Here is a 10854-nt window from a genome sequence, read left to right on the forward strand (position 1 = left end):
AAAAACAGTCTTCACTCACCATGGGGATTTGGTCAGCAGAGTCCAGTTTATGGCGGTGTCAGCGCCGCTTTCTCTGGGAAGAAGAAGCGGGCGGGGTAAACAGCTGAGCCTCTGGCACGGGAGCCTCCGTTGAGCCGAGGGGGGAGGCAGAGTTGCTGTGCAATGGCGGAGAGGCTGGGGAGTGAAGCGGATGGCGGGCAAGCGAGGAGCGAAGAGGCGAGAGAGTGAGCGGCCGAAGATTGGCCAGTGACGCCCACTCTCCGCGGCGAATGCTCCGATGCAGGAGAGGCAGCGGGCGGAAGAATGCGGCGTCCCCGAGGCCCGCCCAGAGCCAGACGAGTCCCTGCGAAGACGGGCTCACAAAGAGCTGCTGTTTTGCCCTAAGCTCCTTTGTCCAGCAAAGGAGCGCTGCCTCCTGCCGCTCAAAATGTTCCGAGTCCGCTGGGTCCACAACACGGGGTCAGTGGTTGCTATGTGGGTGAGAAAAGGAGGACGCAAATGCTGGACTCACAGGTAGGTGAAGGCTGGTGTTTATTATCATGAGCAGGTGAACCGAACATAGGATGACTGGCTGAATCGAACACAAGTAGACCACATTAATATCAACATCAATGACACGACGCTGAACAGAGAGAAACCGACGGTTTAAATACACTGGCAAATTATGATGATTAGGGACCGGTGAGAAGAAAGCTGAAAATAACTGAACTAATAACACACAGGAAGCAAACATGAAAACAGGAAATGTGAACAGGTGAATAAACTGAACATGAAACTGAAAACCCTGGGTGAACACCCAGGAACCCTGACATGCATCAAGATGTGCTGTGTGTAGCTGCTGCATCGTGGTCCAATTCCTCAATGAATATAATACAATGCCTTTTATTTTCACGTTTTATTGATGCCAAGGAACCAGAAAGTGGACCCTCTCCACACTCCCCGTTGATGTAAAGGGGGGCTATGTCAGTGCTGTGCCTCCTGAAGTCAACAATGACCGCTTTTGTTTTCCGCTTTGCGGGCCCACATTACACCGGTTTTAGAATCGCTGCATTGGCTCCCCGTGTGTTTCAGGATCAATTTTAAAGTTCTTTTATTGGTTTTTAAATGTCTTAATGGTCTTGGGCCTTCTTATCTCTCAGATCTGCTTTTACCATATGAACCCTCGCGGACCTAGAGGTCCTCTGGTACTGGCCTTTTGATTGTCCCTAAAGTCAGGACACATACTCACGGAGAGGCAGCGTTTCAGTGGTATGGTCCTCGTCTGTGGAACAGCCTGCCGGAGGACCTCAGGGCCGCAGAGAACGTACATGTTTTTAAGAACAGGCTCAAGACCCACCTTTTTAATTTAGCTTTTACTTAGTGTTTATTTATTTTATGCTTATTTATTCTATCCTGTTATTCTATTATTAATTTAGGCTTTACCTAATATTTATTGATTTTATTCTTATTCATTTTTTAATCTTCTTACTCTATTTATATTTATATTTATATTGTATCCCGTTCTTATTTATTTTATCATTTTACCCTGTATATATCCTATTGTGGCATATCTCCAGTGTTTCCTCGTAGGGCGCTCTCTGCACCGGGGCTGTGATCGACCGTGGCTGCTGGGTCTCTGGGGGTCCTCTCAGCTTGGCTGGGGGGCTCCTTTGCCTCCCTCCTGCTGTGTGCCCAGCCTGGAGGCTGCGGTCTGTGACCGGCTCCTGGTGCAGATGGCTCCCTGTTATAGTGTTTCCTCACTTGGCTCATGCGAACCCAGCCCAATTTTTACTCTTTAAGTGTGCGCGTGTGTGTGTGTGTGTGTGTGTGGGGGGGGGGGGGGGGGGATATGTGTGTATTCACATCATTTATGTTAATGAGAGTGTGGAGAGTGAGTTGGAGGGTGGGGTGGGCTGCTTTTAACTATGTAAAGCACTTTGTGCTACATTTTTTGTATGAAAAGTGCTTTATTAATAAAGACTGATTGATTGATTGATTGATTGATTGATTGATTGATTGATTGATTGATTAAACAACGTTATCACTCAATTAACAAGTATGTGGTGCAATATTACTTCCTTCTAAATAACAATGGAGCGTGGTGTCCACTAACTGCAGGAGGACCTAAATTAATTGAGAAGGTTTACGCTGTACGCCAGCTTACAGAAGCTTAGAAGCACTAAATCAAGACTTGGAATATGACTTCGATTGAGACTCAAAATATAGTTTACTCAAAAGTATTTTTGCACAAAATACAAAATGCATGTTAGCTTGAAAAGTTAACAAATTGACAACAGCTTAAAGAAAACAATTATCAACTGTAATAAAGAAGTAAAACTTTTAATAAAAACCTTTTTTCGCACGCACGAGATTGGCACGTGCATGCTTTTTTACTTTTTCACTTTTTTAACATTCATCATGACGTAGGTCCTCTAATGATACTGAGCAAAGGTTTTCTCTAAGGTGCAATAAAATCTTTTCTTTACCAAACACCACTATGTTAAAATTCTAATAATGATTCAATTTAGTATTCAGTGCTTGAAACTTACATCAGTTCCTGACCAGATTAGAGCACTATTTGTTTTTAAGAATGATTTCTTAGTTTGCTACACAAAGAAATCTGTCTAGAAACTTTTTCAGTACAAGTTTATTATTAACAGTCAGAGCTGAAGCCGCTCCTCTTACTGGAAGGCAATAAATTCTGTTTACTCCCCTTGCTGTTAACTTATTGGTGCTGTTTTTTCTCAGAGATCCTACATCTGTTTGCTGTGATGAGGAGCTGAACAGTCCTGTTCACTGCATATATGCATAACATATGGCATAGAAACTGAACATTTAACAGTGTTTCCTGAAAACCCTCTCCTGTCTGATCATTTCCTGATAACATTTACATTTACAATAATTGATTACACAGCGGTGAAGAGTAGACTTTATCAAAGTAGATGTCTTTCTGAAAGCGCTGTAATCCACCCACTGTTATCATCTTCAATGCCCTGTACCAACATAGAGCAGAGCAGCTATCTGAACGCTGCTCCAACAGCGGTCGATTATCTTGTTAATAATTTCACCTCCTCACTACGTACGACTCTGGATACTGTAGCTCCTGTGAAAACTAAGGTCTCTAATCAGAAGTACCTGACTCCGTGGTATAATTCTCAAACACGTACCCTAAAGCAGATGACTCGTAATCTGGAGAGGAAATGGCGTGTCACAAATTTAGAGGATCATCATTTAGCCTGGAGAAATAGTTTGCTGCTTTATAAGAAAGCCCTCCGCAAAGCCAGAACATCTTACTATTCATCACTGATTGAAGAAAATAAGAACAACCCTAGGTTTCTCTTCAGCACTGTAGCCAGGCTGACAAAAAGTCAGAGCTCTGTTGAGCCAACAATCCCTTTAACGTTAACTAGTAATGACTTCATGAACTTCTTCACAAATAAAATTTTTATCATTAGAGAAAAAATTACCAGTAATCATCCCACAGATGTAATATTATCTACAGGTACTCTTAGTACCATTGATGTTAAGTTAGACTCTTTTTCTCCAATTGATCTTTCTGAGTTAACTTCAATAATTACTTCCTCCAAATCATCAACGTGTCTTTTAGACCCCATTCCTACAAAACTGCTCAAAGAAGTCCTGCCATTAATTAATTCTTCGATCTTAAATATGATCAACCTATCTCTAATGATCGGCTATGTACCACAGGCCTTCAAGCTAGCTGTAGTTAAACTTTTACTCAAAAAGCCATCTCTAGACCCAGCAGTCTTAGCTAATTATAGGCCAATCTCCAACCTTCCTTTCATATCAAAAATCCTTGAAAGAGTAGTTGTCAAACAGCTAACAGATCATCTGCAGAGGTTTATTTGAAGAGTTTCAGTCAGGTTTCAGAGCTCATCACAGCACAGAAACAGCTTTAGTGAAGGTTACAAATGATCTTCTTATGGCCTCTGACAGTGGACTCATCTCTGTGCTTGTCCTGCTAGACCTTAGCGCAGCATTCGATACTGTTGACCATAATATCCTATTAGAGCGATTAGAACATGCTGTAGGTATTACAGGTACTGCACTGCAGTGGTTTGTATCATATCTATCTAATAGACTCCACTTTGTTCATGTAAATGGACAGTCCTCTTCACACACTGAGGTTAATTATGGAGTTCCACAGGGTTCAGTGCTAGGACCAATTCTGTTTACATTATACATGCTTCCCTTAGGCAATATCATTAGAAGACATAGCATACATTTTCACTGCTATGCAGATGACACCCAGCTCTATCTGTCCATGAAGCCAGATAACACTCACCAATTAGTTAAACTGCAGGAATGTCTTAAAGACATAAAGACCTGGATGGCCGCTAACTTTCTGCTTCTTAATTCAGATAAAACTGAGGTTATTGTACTCGGCCCTGAAAAGCCTAGAAATATGGTATCTAACCAGATTCTTACTCTGGATGGCATTACCTTGGCCTCCAGTAACGCTGTGAGGAACCTTGGAGTCATTTTTGACCAGGACATGTCTTCAATGCACATATTAAACAAATATGTAAGACTGCGTTCTTCCATTTGCGCAACATCTCTAAAATTAGAAATATCCTGTCTCAAAGTGACGCTGGAAAAATAGTTCATGCATTTATTATTTCCAGGCTGGACTACTGTAATTCATTATTATCAGGATGTCCAAAAAACTCACTGAAAAGCCTTCAGCTAATCCAAAATGCTGCAGCAAGAGTACTGAGAGGGACTAGAAAGAGAGAGCATATTTCTCCTGTTTTGGCTTCCCTTCATTGGCTTCCTGTTAAATCCAGAATTGAATTCAAAATCCTGCTCCTCACATATAAGGTCTTAAATAATCAGGCCCCATCTTATCTTAATAACCTTGTAGTACCATATCACCCTATTAGAGCACTTCGCTCTCGCTCTGCAGGCCTACTTGTTGTTCCTAGAGTATTTAAAAGTAGAATGGGAGGGAGAGCCTTCAGTTTTCAGGCCCCTCTTCTGTGGAACCAGCTTCCAGTTTGGATTCAGGAGACAGACACTATCTCTACTTTCAAGATTAGGCTTGAAACTTTCCTTTTTGCTAAAGCATATAGTTAGGGCTGGACCAGTTGACCCTGAATCCTCCCTTAGTTATGCTGCAATAGATGTAGGCTGCCGGGGGATTCCCATGATGCATTGAGTTTTTCCTTTCTAGTCACCTTTCTCGCTCACTATGTATTAACAGACCTCTCTGCATTGAATCATATCTGTTATTAACCTCTGTCTCTCTTCCACAGCATGTCTTTTATCCGGTCTTCCTTCTCTCACCCCAACCGGTCGCAGCAGATGGCCGCCCCTCCCTGAGCCTGGTTCTGCCGGAGGTTTCTTCCTGTTAAAAGGGAGTTTTTCCTTCCCACTGTTGCCAAAGTGCTTGCTCATAGGGGGTCATATGATTGTTGGTTTTTTCTCTGTATCTATGAAGCGCCTTGAGGCAACTTATGTTGTGATTTGGTGCTATATAAATAAAATTGCATTGAATTGAATTGAATATCTAAACCAGAGCACAGGGAACAGACTCACATTTTGTCTGCTGTAAAAAGGAGAAAATAACTGAGCGAGGACTTCAGCTTGACAAGGAGAGGTTTTCCTGTTCAATCTGTTTGGATCTACTGAACAAACCAGTGACTACACAGTTTCTGTAAGAGCTGTATTTGGAGCCACTGGGATGCAGAGGATCAGAAGGAATCCTACACTTGTCCTCAGTGCAGACAAGCCTTCATGTTGAGGCCAGTCTTGGGGAAGAACACCATGTTAGCAGAGTTAGTGGAGGAGCTGAAGAAAGATGTACTCCAAGCTGCTCCTCATCCTCAGCATTATGCTGAACCTGGAGATGTGGCCTGTGACGTGTGCACAGAAAGAAAGCTTAAAGCCTCCAAATCCTTTCTGCAGTGCATGGCCTCTTACTGTGAGTTTCACCTTCAGCCTCACTATGAATCATCAAATTTTCAGAGACACAGGCTGGTGGAAGCCTTCGCAAAGCTCCAGGAGAACGTGTGCTCTGTTCACAGTAAAGTGAAAGAGATCTTCTGTTGCAGCGATCAGCAGTGCATCTGCTCCGCCTGTGATGTGGAGGAACATAGTGGCCACGACACAGTATCAGCAATAGCAGAGAGGGCAAAGAGGCAGAAAGAGCTCGGGCCGAGATGGCAAAAAAATCCAGCAAAGAATCCAGGGCAGAGAAAAACACATGAAGCTCCTTCAGCAGCAGATGGAGGCCATCGATAGCTCTGCTGATAAGGCCATGAGGGACACCCAGATCATGTTCAACCAATTGCACCGATTAGTGGAGAAAAGAAGCTCTGACGTGCAGCAGCAGATCAGATTCCAGCAACAAACTGAACTGAGCTGGGCCAAAGAGCTTCAGAAAAAGCTCCAGCAGGAGGTAACTGACCTCCGAAGGAGAGATGCTGAACTGGAGCAGCTCTCACGAACAGAGGATCATGGCCAGTTTCTCCTCAGCTACGCCTTACTTTCAGGACTCAGTGAATCCACACATTCAGCCAGCATCAACATCCATCCTCAGAGCTACTTCCAAGAGGTGACAGCAGCTGTGTCAGATCTTGTAAATAAACTGCAGCGCATCCTGAGTCAGGACTGGTCTGAGGTCTTACTGACTGAAGGGGAGACTTTGCTGAGACCAGAACAGCACAAGACTTTAGTCAAGCAACAAATGCACTTGGTGCCACCACCACCACCATCCCTCCAGCCTCCAACAAAGTCCAGAACCTTAGTGAAACAGCAACCATGTTTGCCACCACCACAATCTTTTCTGTCACCAGTAGAGCCCACAACCAGAGCTGAGTTCCTCCAGTATTCAAAGAGAATCACCATGGACCCAAACACAGCACACAGAGAGCTGTTATTATCTGAGGGGCACAGGAGAGTAACATTTGGGTATACCATACTGTCATATTCAGATAATCCAGAGAGATTTAGAGAGTGCGCTCAGATTCTGAGCAGAGAGATTCTGACTGGTTGTTGTTACTGGGAGGTGAAATGGAAAAGATTTGTTTCAATAGCTGTCGCATACAAGTGTATTAGCAGAACAGGAAGTGATAGTGAATTTGGATACAATGACAAATCCTGGTCATTAGAGTGTGACTGCAATAGTTATAAGTTCCGGCACAACAACATTGTTACTTTCCTCTCAGTTCCTCAGTGCTCCAGAGTTGGGGTGTACCTCGATCACAGTGATGGTATTCTGTGCTTCTACAGTGTCTCTGAAACCATGACTCTCATTCACAGAGTCCAGACCACCTTCACTCAGCCCCTACATGCTGGACTCTGGGTAGATATTTCTGGATCTGCTGAGTTTGTTGAGCTTCAGTATACATGTGGTGTCACTATTTATGTCAAGATAAATTTCAGAGTTCCTCTGTCACTAACTGCTGAGCTGTTTCTGCACTTCCTGAGCTTTGAATCGCACCATAAAAATCTTTATCTACAATAACCCATAAACACTGAAGCTGAAGCAGCTAAGTCACAGTAAAAGCTTTTTATTTGATCTTTTCATTTGATGATCTGATTGTGTAAAATAAATCAGAGTTTATTGTGGAACCTTGAACCCTGGTCTTAGATGACAGGATGATCCGTGGCACAGCATATACAGTAAATGGGAAACTGAACGACATGTTTGAAATGTGTTCCTGTTAGCTAGTTTAAAGCTGTTTCTGCTGCAGTCCTGGACACAGAAAGAGGTGTTTGTGTTTAAACTCTGTCTCCCTCTGCTGTTGTAAACCCACCAAATACCGTCTGCATTATTCAAATGCAACAAACCAACATACAGAATATATTTTACACAAATGTCATTTCTATTTTTGATCTACATTTAAAAATAGAAAATAAAATAAACATGAAACAGATGCAGGTGTGTATTAAACATTTAGCGATTTTAATGATCGATTAAAATCTTTATTAAAACATAATTAGAAAAATACTTGAAAACTTCTCAGACTATTTTCTTTCTTTTTGGTTGAACTCTGATAATGCAAACTTAACAAGCTAAATCCAATCGATCCAAATATTTTACTCAACAGTGTAGCAGTGTCTAAGGTTTCCATTCACATGCACAAACCCAAACACCAATCCAGGTCTAGGAATCTGCTGCTGTGATTCTGATCGAGCCATGTCCTGGGAACAGATCAAGCAGGCTCAGAGACCTGATAGGAGTAATTTACTCACGCTGAGTAACTACTGTACCCAGTTCTAAAGTTCAGTACTGGGATTGCTGACTGTCTAAAATAGACTGAGCTCACATAAAGATTCAGACCAGCACATGGAGATCTACTGATTCAGAAGATTCAAACTACCTAAAAAATGCTAAAAATGAGTTTTTGTATTACTTTTTTTTTTTAGTAATCATCAGTATAAAAGACATAAGATATAAAAATTAGAATATAAAGATATACAACAAAAACACGGAAGAAACAAGAGCATTCAATAGCAGAACTCCCCTGAATGGCGGGGGCAATACTAAAACTTTTATCCAGGTCATCATAGTCTAAAGAGCTTGGAAAGAAAAGTGTCTGGACTTCTTTAAGTTGCTTGAAGACAGGTGTTTAGAACTGAAGAAGCTTCTCGGATGAGAGGTGAAACATCTTCAAGCAACTTAAAGAAGTCCAGATGCTTTTCTTTCCAAGCTCCTTAGACTAGCTAATATAAAGTTTTTATTGATTTTGACAGATATATGTGGACAGTAGGTGTTATTCTGAGAAGGAAAACCCTTCAAAAAACAGACTGATGTAAATATCAACACTTCACCGAGTTCTCTTGATTCCTCAGAGGCATCTGATGGAAGACAACACACTGCCCAGTAGACCATTTAACATTTTATTACTTCTAGAATCGAGATGACACGCTGCCACAGATCTCCAAATGGTGGTGTGCCCTAACAGTTTTATCACAGAAGCTCTCTCATTCTAGTCTAAACAACAGTGTCTCAGTAACTTTCCAGTAGAGATGGTCCCCTCTCATTTGCATTTTCCCAGGCAAGTGTAAAAGAGAGTCTGCAACTTTCTACTCCCCAAGGGCACATGGTCTCATGCCTTTATCTTTCAGGGCTGTGTCCACTTAATACTACACTATATAACTTTATAACACATATTAATAAAAAAGCATAGCATTATTGAAGCACTGAAAATTTATTTATTCCCAACACTGAGCAGCGCGGGAGCCAAGGCAATAGGAAAATATAACAGTTAAGGTTATTATATATATGTATCACAGTTACTCATATTTTGTACATAACAACGGTACAACTTCCAGTTGCGCCATAAGTTAGCCGCACCGACGAGAGCTCCAAGTCATCACAGCAAAAATTTCCTTATTTTGTTTTATTTTTTTTAATTATTTTTTATTATTATTATTTATTTTGTACTGCTTGCTATTTCTGTGTGCACAGCTCTGTCATATACTCGGTATGACAGACAAACCCTTTTGGAGCTACATTCGTCAGCCAGTTCGGACTTTACAGCAGGTTTTGACACCGGGGACGCTCTGCTGCCTGGGATCCTTTGTTTACTTGTGCGACGCAGAGGGAAAGCAAAGAGGGGCAAACATGCTGGACTTTTGAGCCGAACCCGACAGATAAACAACAAGCCACCTCTGCCCAACATCCTGCTGGCGAATCTTAAGTCTCTGGAGAACAAACTTGATGAGCTGTGTGCACGGATTAAACATTAAAAAGACATCAGAAACTGCTGTGTTCTGGCCTTCACAGAAGGCTGCGCCATCACGCCGGATGGTTTTCTGTTTATCGGGGAGACCGAACGAAGGACTCAGGCAAGAAAGGGGGAGGAGGGGTGTGCTTTATGGTTAACTTTTTGTGGGCTAGAGATGTGTGTATCTTAAAAACATACTGTTCTCAGAGCCTCAAGCTGCTGACCATTAAAGTCAGGCCTTTTTACCTCCCGAGGGAGTTCAGTTCAGTTCTCAGGTCTTCAGGTCCTGCAGGACTGCTTTGACACAACTGACTGGCAGATATTTGTGGATGCAGCTGATGGCAACATCAATGAACTCACAGACTCTGTCATTGGATATATTGGAAAGTACATGGATGATACCATCACTAAAACCACCGTCCACATATATTCAAATCAGAAACCCTGGGTAAATAAAGACATTCGTGCCAAGCTAAAAGTGCGGACCTCTGCCTTTAACTCCGGGGATGCTGATGCATATAAAGCAGCATCTCTCGCAGATAAGCTCAACAACTTCTATGCTCGTTTTGATGCAGACAACAGAGAGCAAATCCTCTACCCTCAGGAGGACAGTGAGGCTGTAACTCTAACTCTGAAAACAGAAGCTGTGAGATGGACCTTTAAAAAGGTCAATCCTCACAAAGCTCTGGGATCAGACGGCATCTCAGGCCGGCTTCTCAGAGCGTGTGCCGACCAGCTGGCAGAGGTGTTCACCAACATCTTCAACCTCTCCCTAAGGCAGTCAGTGGTCCCCACGTCCCTCAAAGCATCCACCATCATTCCTGTTCCCAAAATCAATGGTCTCTTGTCTGAATGACTACCACCCTGTTGCACTGAAGTGCCTGGAGCGGCTGGTCAAAGGTCACATCTGCTCCTCCCTCCCTGACACACTGGACCCTCTTCAGTTTGCCTATCGGACAAACAGAGCCACAGAGGATGCCATCGCCCTGGCAACGCACACCACCCTCACTCACCTGGAAAAAGGGAATACATATGCAAGGATGCTCTTCATCGACTACAGCTCGGCATTTAACACCATCATCCCCTCGAAACTTGCCACGAAGCTCGTCGACCTTGGGCTGGAAACACCGATCTGCAGATGGATTCTAAACTTCCTCACAAACAGGCCCCAGGTGGT

The 10854-nt window shown here is 42.9% G+C and overlaps 1 pseudogene; it reads left to right on the top strand.

The window, feature by feature from the left end:
- The first annotated feature begins 277 nt into the window (after positions 1–277).
- On the top strand, positions 278–10533 carry LOC113028837 (E3 ubiquitin/ISG15 ligase TRIM25-like; annotated as a pseudogene).
- The last annotated feature ends 321 nt before the right edge of the window (positions 10534–10854 follow it).

This window comes from Astatotilapia calliptera, chromosome 9 (genome assembly GCF_900246225.1).
Source record: "Astatotilapia calliptera chromosome 9, fAstCal1.2, whole genome shotgun sequence".
Lineage (NCBI taxonomy): Eukaryota > Metazoa > Chordata > Actinopteri > Cichliformes > Cichlidae > Astatotilapia > Astatotilapia calliptera.